The 7,500-nt window shown below is 43.5% G+C and overlaps 2 non-coding genes across 2 annotated transcripts; both read left to right on the forward strand.

The window, feature by feature from the left end:
• The first annotated feature begins 3,289 nt into the window (after positions 1 to 3,289).
• On the forward strand, positions 3,290 to 5,210 carry LOC148165700 (small subunit ribosomal RNA). The gene has a single exon (XR_015771243.1). It is a non-coding gene; the product is annotated as a small subunit ribosomal RNA (ribosomal RNA).
• Positions 5,211 to 6,826: 1,616 nt separating this feature from the next.
• On the forward strand, positions 6,827 to 6,983 carry LOC148165701 (5.8S ribosomal RNA). The gene has a single exon (XR_015771238.1). It is a non-coding gene; the product is annotated as a 5.8S ribosomal RNA (ribosomal RNA).
• Positions 6,984 to 7,500: the final 517 nt, after the last annotated feature.

The raw sequence follows: 7,500 nt of genomic DNA on the forward strand, positions 1-7,500 counted from the left end.
TAGTGCGCCGGCCGCTCGCTATGGGCGAGGGGTAGAGTAAAACGGTCTGATCGCTCGGTGCAAAAGTCCGTTTGGGTACTTAGAGACGGAATTTTAAAATTCTGATTTCGCAGATCAATTTCAAGGATTATTAGGACTCGAATGCTGTCGACCATGTTTTGTAAAAAAAGTTTTTTACGTTTTTACGGCAATTTGACTGAACGCTACAGTTTCGAAAAAAAGTCGGAACTGTGGCGTTCGATCGAAATTTTTCCAAGTCCGAAGTCGAAACTGTAGCGGTCGACCAAAATTTTTCTAAGTCCGATTCGAAACTGAGGCGTTCGACCGAAATTTTTCCAAGTCCAATTCGAAACTGTAGCGTTCGAACAAAATTTTTCTAAGTCCGAAGTCGAAACTGTAGCGTTCGGCGCTCATTCGTCTAAGTCCGAACTCGGAAGTGTAGCGGTTGACAAATTTACATTGACCAAAAGTCCGAGAAAAATCGAAATTAAATCCAAACGAACAAATGTTTGGGTCGAACTAGCATCGATAGAAGGTAGATTTTATAATTTCAAGCTCCTAATTAAACGGGATCTAAAACCCTCTGGAAACTGAGGCGTTCGAAATTTTGATGAAAATTTTTCTAAGTCCGAAATAGGAACTGTGGCGGTCGAGCGAAATTTTTCTAAGTCCGTAGTCGAAACTGAGGTGTTCGAATTTTTGATAAAAATTTTTCTAAGTCTCATGTTGGAACTGTGGCGGTCGAGCGAAATTTTTCCAAGTCCGAAGTCGAAACTGTAGCGTTCGAACGAAATTTTTCTAAGTCCGAAGTCGAAACTGTAGCGTTCGGCGCTCATTCGTCTAAGTCCGAAGTCGGAAGTGTAGCGGTTGACAAATTTACATTGACCAAAAGTACGAGAAAAATCGAAATTAAATGCAAACGAACAAATGTTTGGGTCGAACTAACATCGATAGAAGGTAGATTTTATAATTTCAAGCTTCTAATTAAACGGGATCTAAAACCCTCTGGAAACTGAGGCGTTCGAAATTTTGATGAAAATTTTTCTAAGTCCGAAATAGGAACTGTGGCGGTCGAGCGAAATTTTTCTAAGTCCGTAGTCGAAACTGAGGTGTTCGAATTTTTGATAAAAATTTTTCTAAGTCTCATGTTGGAACTGTGGCGGTCGAGCGAAATTTTTCCAAGTCCGAAGTCGAAACTGTAGCGTTCGAACGAAATTTTTCTAAGTCCGAAGTCGAAACTGTAGCGGTCGACCAAAATTTTTCTAAGTCCGATTCGAAACTGAGGCGTTCGACCGAAATTTTTCTAAGTCCAATTCGAAACTGTGGCGGTCGAGCGAAATTTTTCTAAGTCCGAAGTCGAAACTGTAGCGTTCGGCGCTCATTCGTCTAAGTCCGAAGTCGGAAGTGTAGCGGTTGATAAATTTACATTGACCAAAAGTCCCAGAAAAATCGAAATTAAATGCAAACGAACAAAAGTTACGGTCGAACTAACACCAAACAAGGGTGGCTGTGATAATTTCAAACCCCTAACTAAACGGGATCTAAAACCCTCTGGAAACTGAGGCGTTCGAAATTTTGATGAAAATTATTCTAAGTCCGAAGTCGGAACTGAGGTGTTCGGTCGAAATGCCGTAAAAACGTAAAAAATATTTTTTTCAAAACACCGTTAACGGCATTCGAGTCCTAATGACCCTTGAAATTGATCTGCGAAATCAGAATTTTAAAATTCCGTCTCTAAGTACCCAAACGGACTTTTGCACCGAGCGATCAGACCGATTTACCCGACCCCTCGCCCATAGCGAGCGGCCGGCGCGCTATGGGATTTCGACCGTTTCGCGCATCGAGTGATTCAGAGCTGAACGCTGCCGCGCTGGCATATATAGGGATAGTAGTGGTGGTATGTAGCAGCGGACAAAAGCGTACGATCGAAATGTGATTTTATGTGCGTCCGATTATCTTGTTACCTCTCGTACACCGCGACTTACCCGTAGTTGGGACGATGGCCGGAATGTGTACCCTGTGGACCCACCATCGTTTGAGGGATGACAAATCTTGCCATTGACCATGCACAGCGAGATTGCGGATGCGGCGAGCGTTTCTATGTTAGCGGTCCAAATGCAATCAAAGATTTTATGTGTTCGTGTCAGAACGACCAAAAATTAACAAATGCGTCAACTCACTAAAGTCCGAGCGAGAATTTTGAAATAAATAAAATTTCATAAACTCGTAACGTGTGAATATTTCTAAAGAGAAATCTCACAATAAACCGTCGCTTTCAATCTAGCGAAGAGTATGGAGAATGTTTGAACTTTTGCTTGTCGACGACGATATTTTTTCTTTACGATAAAATTTCAAGTCGATGTGCCCAAAAATCTCTAAATTTTGAACTGGGAAATTATTTCTTCGTCCGATGAATCGCATTGATCTCTGTTTTTGACGAAAAAAAGACGGATAAAATGCAGCATTCAATCAAGGATATAAAATAAAAGAAAAATTTTCCGTAAAAACTATATTACAATGGAGGATTATGTTTCTACTTTTCGTCCGATGAGTCGCAACAAAAATAAGTAATCCATCCGTCGTTGTTCGTTTAGTCGATCTGAATGCACTGTAAAAATTTATTAAAGTAAAATGTTACGTTTGCATTTCATGAATTTTGACAAACGTGTACCGAAATGTGTACAAATTATTTATTTCGACGACGACGACAACTTAGAACGGATGAATAAAATTAATTGTTGCAAGATTCAAACAAGGATGAAAAAGTCATAGAAAATTATTCCGTAACCATGATATTGGATTATTTTTTCTTCACTCTCTCCTCCGATGAGTCGCAACAAATAAAAATCCATAAATCAATTCATCCGTCGTTGTTCGTTTAGTCGATCTGAATGCACTGTAAAAATTTATTAAAGTAAAAATGTTACGTTGCATTTCATGAATTTTGACAAACGTGTACCCCGAAGTGTGTACAAATTATTTATTTCGACGACGACGACAACTTAGAACGGATGAATAAGAATAAAATTGTTGCAGGAGATTCAATCAAGGATGATGTGAAAAAAATGTCGAAAAATTTTCCATCCAGAAAGATCGCGTGGCGTTACGTCTCTTCTTACGAGGTTTTCGTTTCGCAGACACGCACACTTTCTTCAAAACAATAATAGGAAAGTGTTCAGTTTTTTATAAGAGCAGCAGGTGTCTTTCCGAAATTCTACGATTATTGTAGCTTATATGACTAGAAGGAAAGAAAGACTAAAACTCTCTTATTTTAAAACAAGAACGCAGTTCCCTGGTTGATCCTGCCAGTAGTCATATGCTTGTCTCAAAGATTAAGCCATGCATGTCTCAGTACAAGCCAAATTAAGGTGAAACCGCGAAAGGCTCATTAAATCAGTTATGGTTCCTTAGATCGTACCCACATTTACTTGGATAACTGTGGTAATTCTAGAGCTAATACATGCAAACAGAGCTCCAACCGGAAACGGAAGGAGCGCTTTTATTAGATCAAAACCAATCGGTGGCGGTCTCCGTCATCGTACAACTTGGTGACTCTGAATAACTTTACGCTGATCGCACGGTCTCGCACCGGCGACGCATCTTTCAAATGTCTGCCTTATCAACTGTCGATGGTAGGTTCTGCGCCTACCATGGTTGTAACGGGTAACGGGGAATCAGGGTTCGATTCCGGAGAGGGAGCCTGAGAAACGGCTACCACATCCAAGGAAGGCAGCAGGCGCGCAAATTACCCACTCCCGGCACGGGGAGGTAGTGACGAAAAATAACGATACGGGACTCATCCGAGGCCCCGTAATCGGAATGAGTACACTCTAAACCCTTTAACGAGGATCAATTGGAGGGCAAGTCTGGTGCCAGCAGCCGCGGTAATTCCAGCTCCAATAGCGTATATTAAAGTTGTTGCGGTTAAAAAGCTCGTAGTCGAATCTGTGTCCCGCGCCGCCGGTTCATCGTTCGCGGTGTCAACTGGCGTGCCGCGGGACGTCCTGCCGGTGGGCTTAGCTCGAGAGGGCGGCCCAACTCAATCCCGCCGCGGTGCTCTTCATTGAGTGTCGAGGTGGGCCGGCACGTTTACTTTGAACAAATTAGAGTGCTTAAAGCAGGCTAAAACTTCGCCTGAATACTGTGTGCATGGAATAATGGAATAGGACCTCGGTTCTATTTTGTTGGTTTTCGGAACCCCGAGGTAATGATTAATAGGAACGGATGGGGGCATTCGTATTGCGACGTTAGAGGTGAAATTCTTGGATCGTCGCAAGACGGACAGAAGCGAAAGCATTTGCCAAAAACGCTTTCATTGATCAAGAACGAAAGTTAGAGGTTCGAAGGCGATCAGATACCGCCCTAGTTCTAACCATAAACGATGCCAGCTAGCGATCCGCCGACGTTCTTCCGATGACTCGGCGGGCAGCTTCCGGGAAACCAAAGCTTTTGGGTTCCGGGGGAAGTATGGTTGCAAAGCTGAAACTTAAAGGAATTGACGGAAGGGCACCACCAGGAGTGGAGCCTGCGGCTTAATTTGACTCAACACGGGAAACCTCACCAGGCCCGGACACCGGAAGGATTGACAGATTGAGAGCTCTTTCTTGATTCGGTGGGTGGTGGTGCATGGCCGTTCTTAGTTGGTGGAGCGATTTGTCTGGTTAATTCCGATAACGAACGAGACTCTAGCCTGCTAAATAGGCGTATTTCGACATCCCAAAGGCCCGTCGATCCTGGGTTCGCCCGGTGGTCGTGCGCGGTTTTTACTGTCGGCGTACAAACAATTCTTCTTAGAGGGACAGGCGGCTTCTAGCCGCACGAGATTGAGCAATAACAGGTCTGTGATGCCCTTAGATGTTCTGGGCCGCACGCGCGCTACACTGAAGGAATCAGCGTGTCCTCCCTGACCGAGCGGTCCGGGTAACCCGCTGAACCTCCTTCGTGCTAGGGATTGGGGCTTGCAATTGTTCCCCATGAACGAGGAATTCCCAGTAAGCGTGAGTCATAAGCTCGCGTTGATTACGTCCCTGCCCTTTGTACACACCGCCCGTCGCTACTACCGATTGAATGATTTAGTGAGGTCTTCGGACCGGTACGCGATGGCGTTTCGACGTCGTCGATGTCGCTGGGAAGATGACCAAACTTGATCATTTAGAGGAAGTAAAAGTCGTAACAAGGTTTCCGTAGGTGAACCTGCGGAAGGATCATTAACGTGTCCTCGTACACACGAATTTTGACATATGTATAATTTATTATTATGCATTTTTATTTGATCGTGTCGATGTACACTTTATGTTTTTACAACACCGTCGTCGATGACATGGAGTCGACGGCACGATCTTTTGTCGTGCCGTTGCTTGTTTCTTTTTGAAACACCGTGTGTACGACGTTTTGAACTACGAATCGTACATATTCGGAAAAACAATAGCGTTACGCTGGCCCGCAGCGCCGGTCCTTGCGATCGAGTTTTTCACCTTTTTTGAACGAGAAAAACCGAATTCGCTCGGGCATACGGCTGTTTCTTCGGGTACCTAGATTTTTTGATTTTTTTTGTACTATCTCTCGATCTTTTCCAATGATGGAAAAAAGGAGGGACGCTTTCGGTTTTTCGACCGGATCGCGGAAAGTTGTGAACTCCACCGCGAAAGTCGAAAGACGTTAGAAGTCCTCTTTTTTCGGACACACGGAGAGGATGTAGCAGAGTAGTCGAGAAAGAAGAAAATCGCAGGTGTCGAATTAGGTTACGACTCCGTGGGTTTTAAATGATTTACGCCCGGCTACGGGACCGGCGAGAAACGCTCCCGATTTTACGATTCGCGTGAATGATGTTCGTCGTTAGACGCTTCAAAGAGTTTTTTGAAAGCGCCGTTAAACGAGCGATCACACACACATCACACCTTGCTTTTTTAATGTTTTTGGTAGATGTGGTAAAGTGATTTCGTTAGAAACGGTAAAATTCTCTTTACGGAGCGTACGACTGCACCATTTCAAAATTATATACACCGTCAATCGTCATTAAGTCACGATATAGAACGGTAAACTTGAGGATTTTATGTTAGACGCTCAGTCTGGCACGTCTATAGATTTTTTCGTCAAAATTCACGATCTGTCTTCGGTTTGGCGACGAAAAAATATAGAAAGAAAATTGAAACACGAACACAAAGACCGCCCGCGAAAATCTCTTTTCGCTTACGGCGGATACTAATTCGCTTTTTCATAACGAGTACGATGATGTAATGATGTGTTGATTCCGATCGATCAAAAACCGTCTCTTCGTCACACTTTTTAAAGTGCTTGACACACGCACACTAAATGAAAGACACAATAAAGGAAAACTACCGAAAATGTAGTTTATGAGAGAAAGCAGCATTATTTATTAAAATTATTGCTGAGAAAAAGGAAATTGGCAAATTCCTAATTAAAATCGTATCGAACATGTCCCATCTTCACACATACATGCTCGTACTTTGCGTGTAAAAGCGGAGACCGCGTGAAAAAGAAAAGTGCTTCTTTTTCGGTGCGCGGATACAAATTTGTGTTTGGGTTAATATTTTTTTTAATTTTTTCGTACGCGTAAAACTGAGACCGACGATCGCGTTCCCTTTCAGACGAGAAAGTACGGACGAAAGACAATTAAGAGCGAGAATCATAAATATCCATACCACAACACCGAAATTTTAGACGTGGCACGTTTCGGAACCACGAAGATCATTTTCGTTTCGGATGTACGCACGTACGCAAAAATTTTTGCAAGACGTGTATAGACAGCTGGACGATCGGCATGATCGGGGTTCTTGTGGAACGAGCGTTTAAATTTTAAAAAGATTACCCTGAACGGTGGATCACTTGGCTCGTGGGTCGATGAAGAACGCAGCTAATTGCGCGTCAACTTGTGAACTGCAGGACACATGAACATCGACATTTCGAACGCACATTGCGGTCCTCGGATATAATGTTCCCGGACCACTCCTGGCTGAGGGTCGTGTCAATTTCAAAGACTGCTCGGTTTTCGTTTTCGGACGAAAACGTCGGAGCGTGTTGGATGTGTTGCGACGCGTCGAATAGGTACTCATTAATGTACGTGATCGTCACTTACGTCACGATATAACGACGCACGCCTCGAACGTGTGCCGAGACGTTTACTCGAGCGTGTTTTTTCGTCAAAAAGGACGGGACGGGTATGCTTTGTATTTTTTTTTTACAAAGTCCGTCGGACGTCCACCTTGCGAATCATAAATACGAAAGTGTTTACGTCGGCACATGTTCTTGCGTGGTGTGTCGTAGAATCGTGTGTTTGTGTGCGTTTCTCGTGCAGCGAGTAAATTTGCGCGACATCTTAAGACGCGAAAGCGACCAACTACTACTTGTTGTAGTTGTTGGCTGGTCTTTCGGCGTAGCACGTCCTATTTCTTCAACATGTCGTCATTTAAAAAAAAAAATGGCGTTTTAAGGTTGAGAACGTTATAGACGGTCGTCGTGTCCGAGACGTGTAATGCAAAT

This window comes from Gnatocerus cornutus, unplaced genomic scaffold (genome assembly GCF_029298725.1).
Source record: "Gnatocerus cornutus isolate USDA-ARS CGAHR unplaced genomic scaffold, icGnaCorn1.1 ctg00000242.1, whole genome shotgun sequence".
Lineage (NCBI taxonomy): Eukaryota > Metazoa > Arthropoda > Insecta > Coleoptera > Tenebrionidae > Gnatocerus > Gnatocerus cornutus.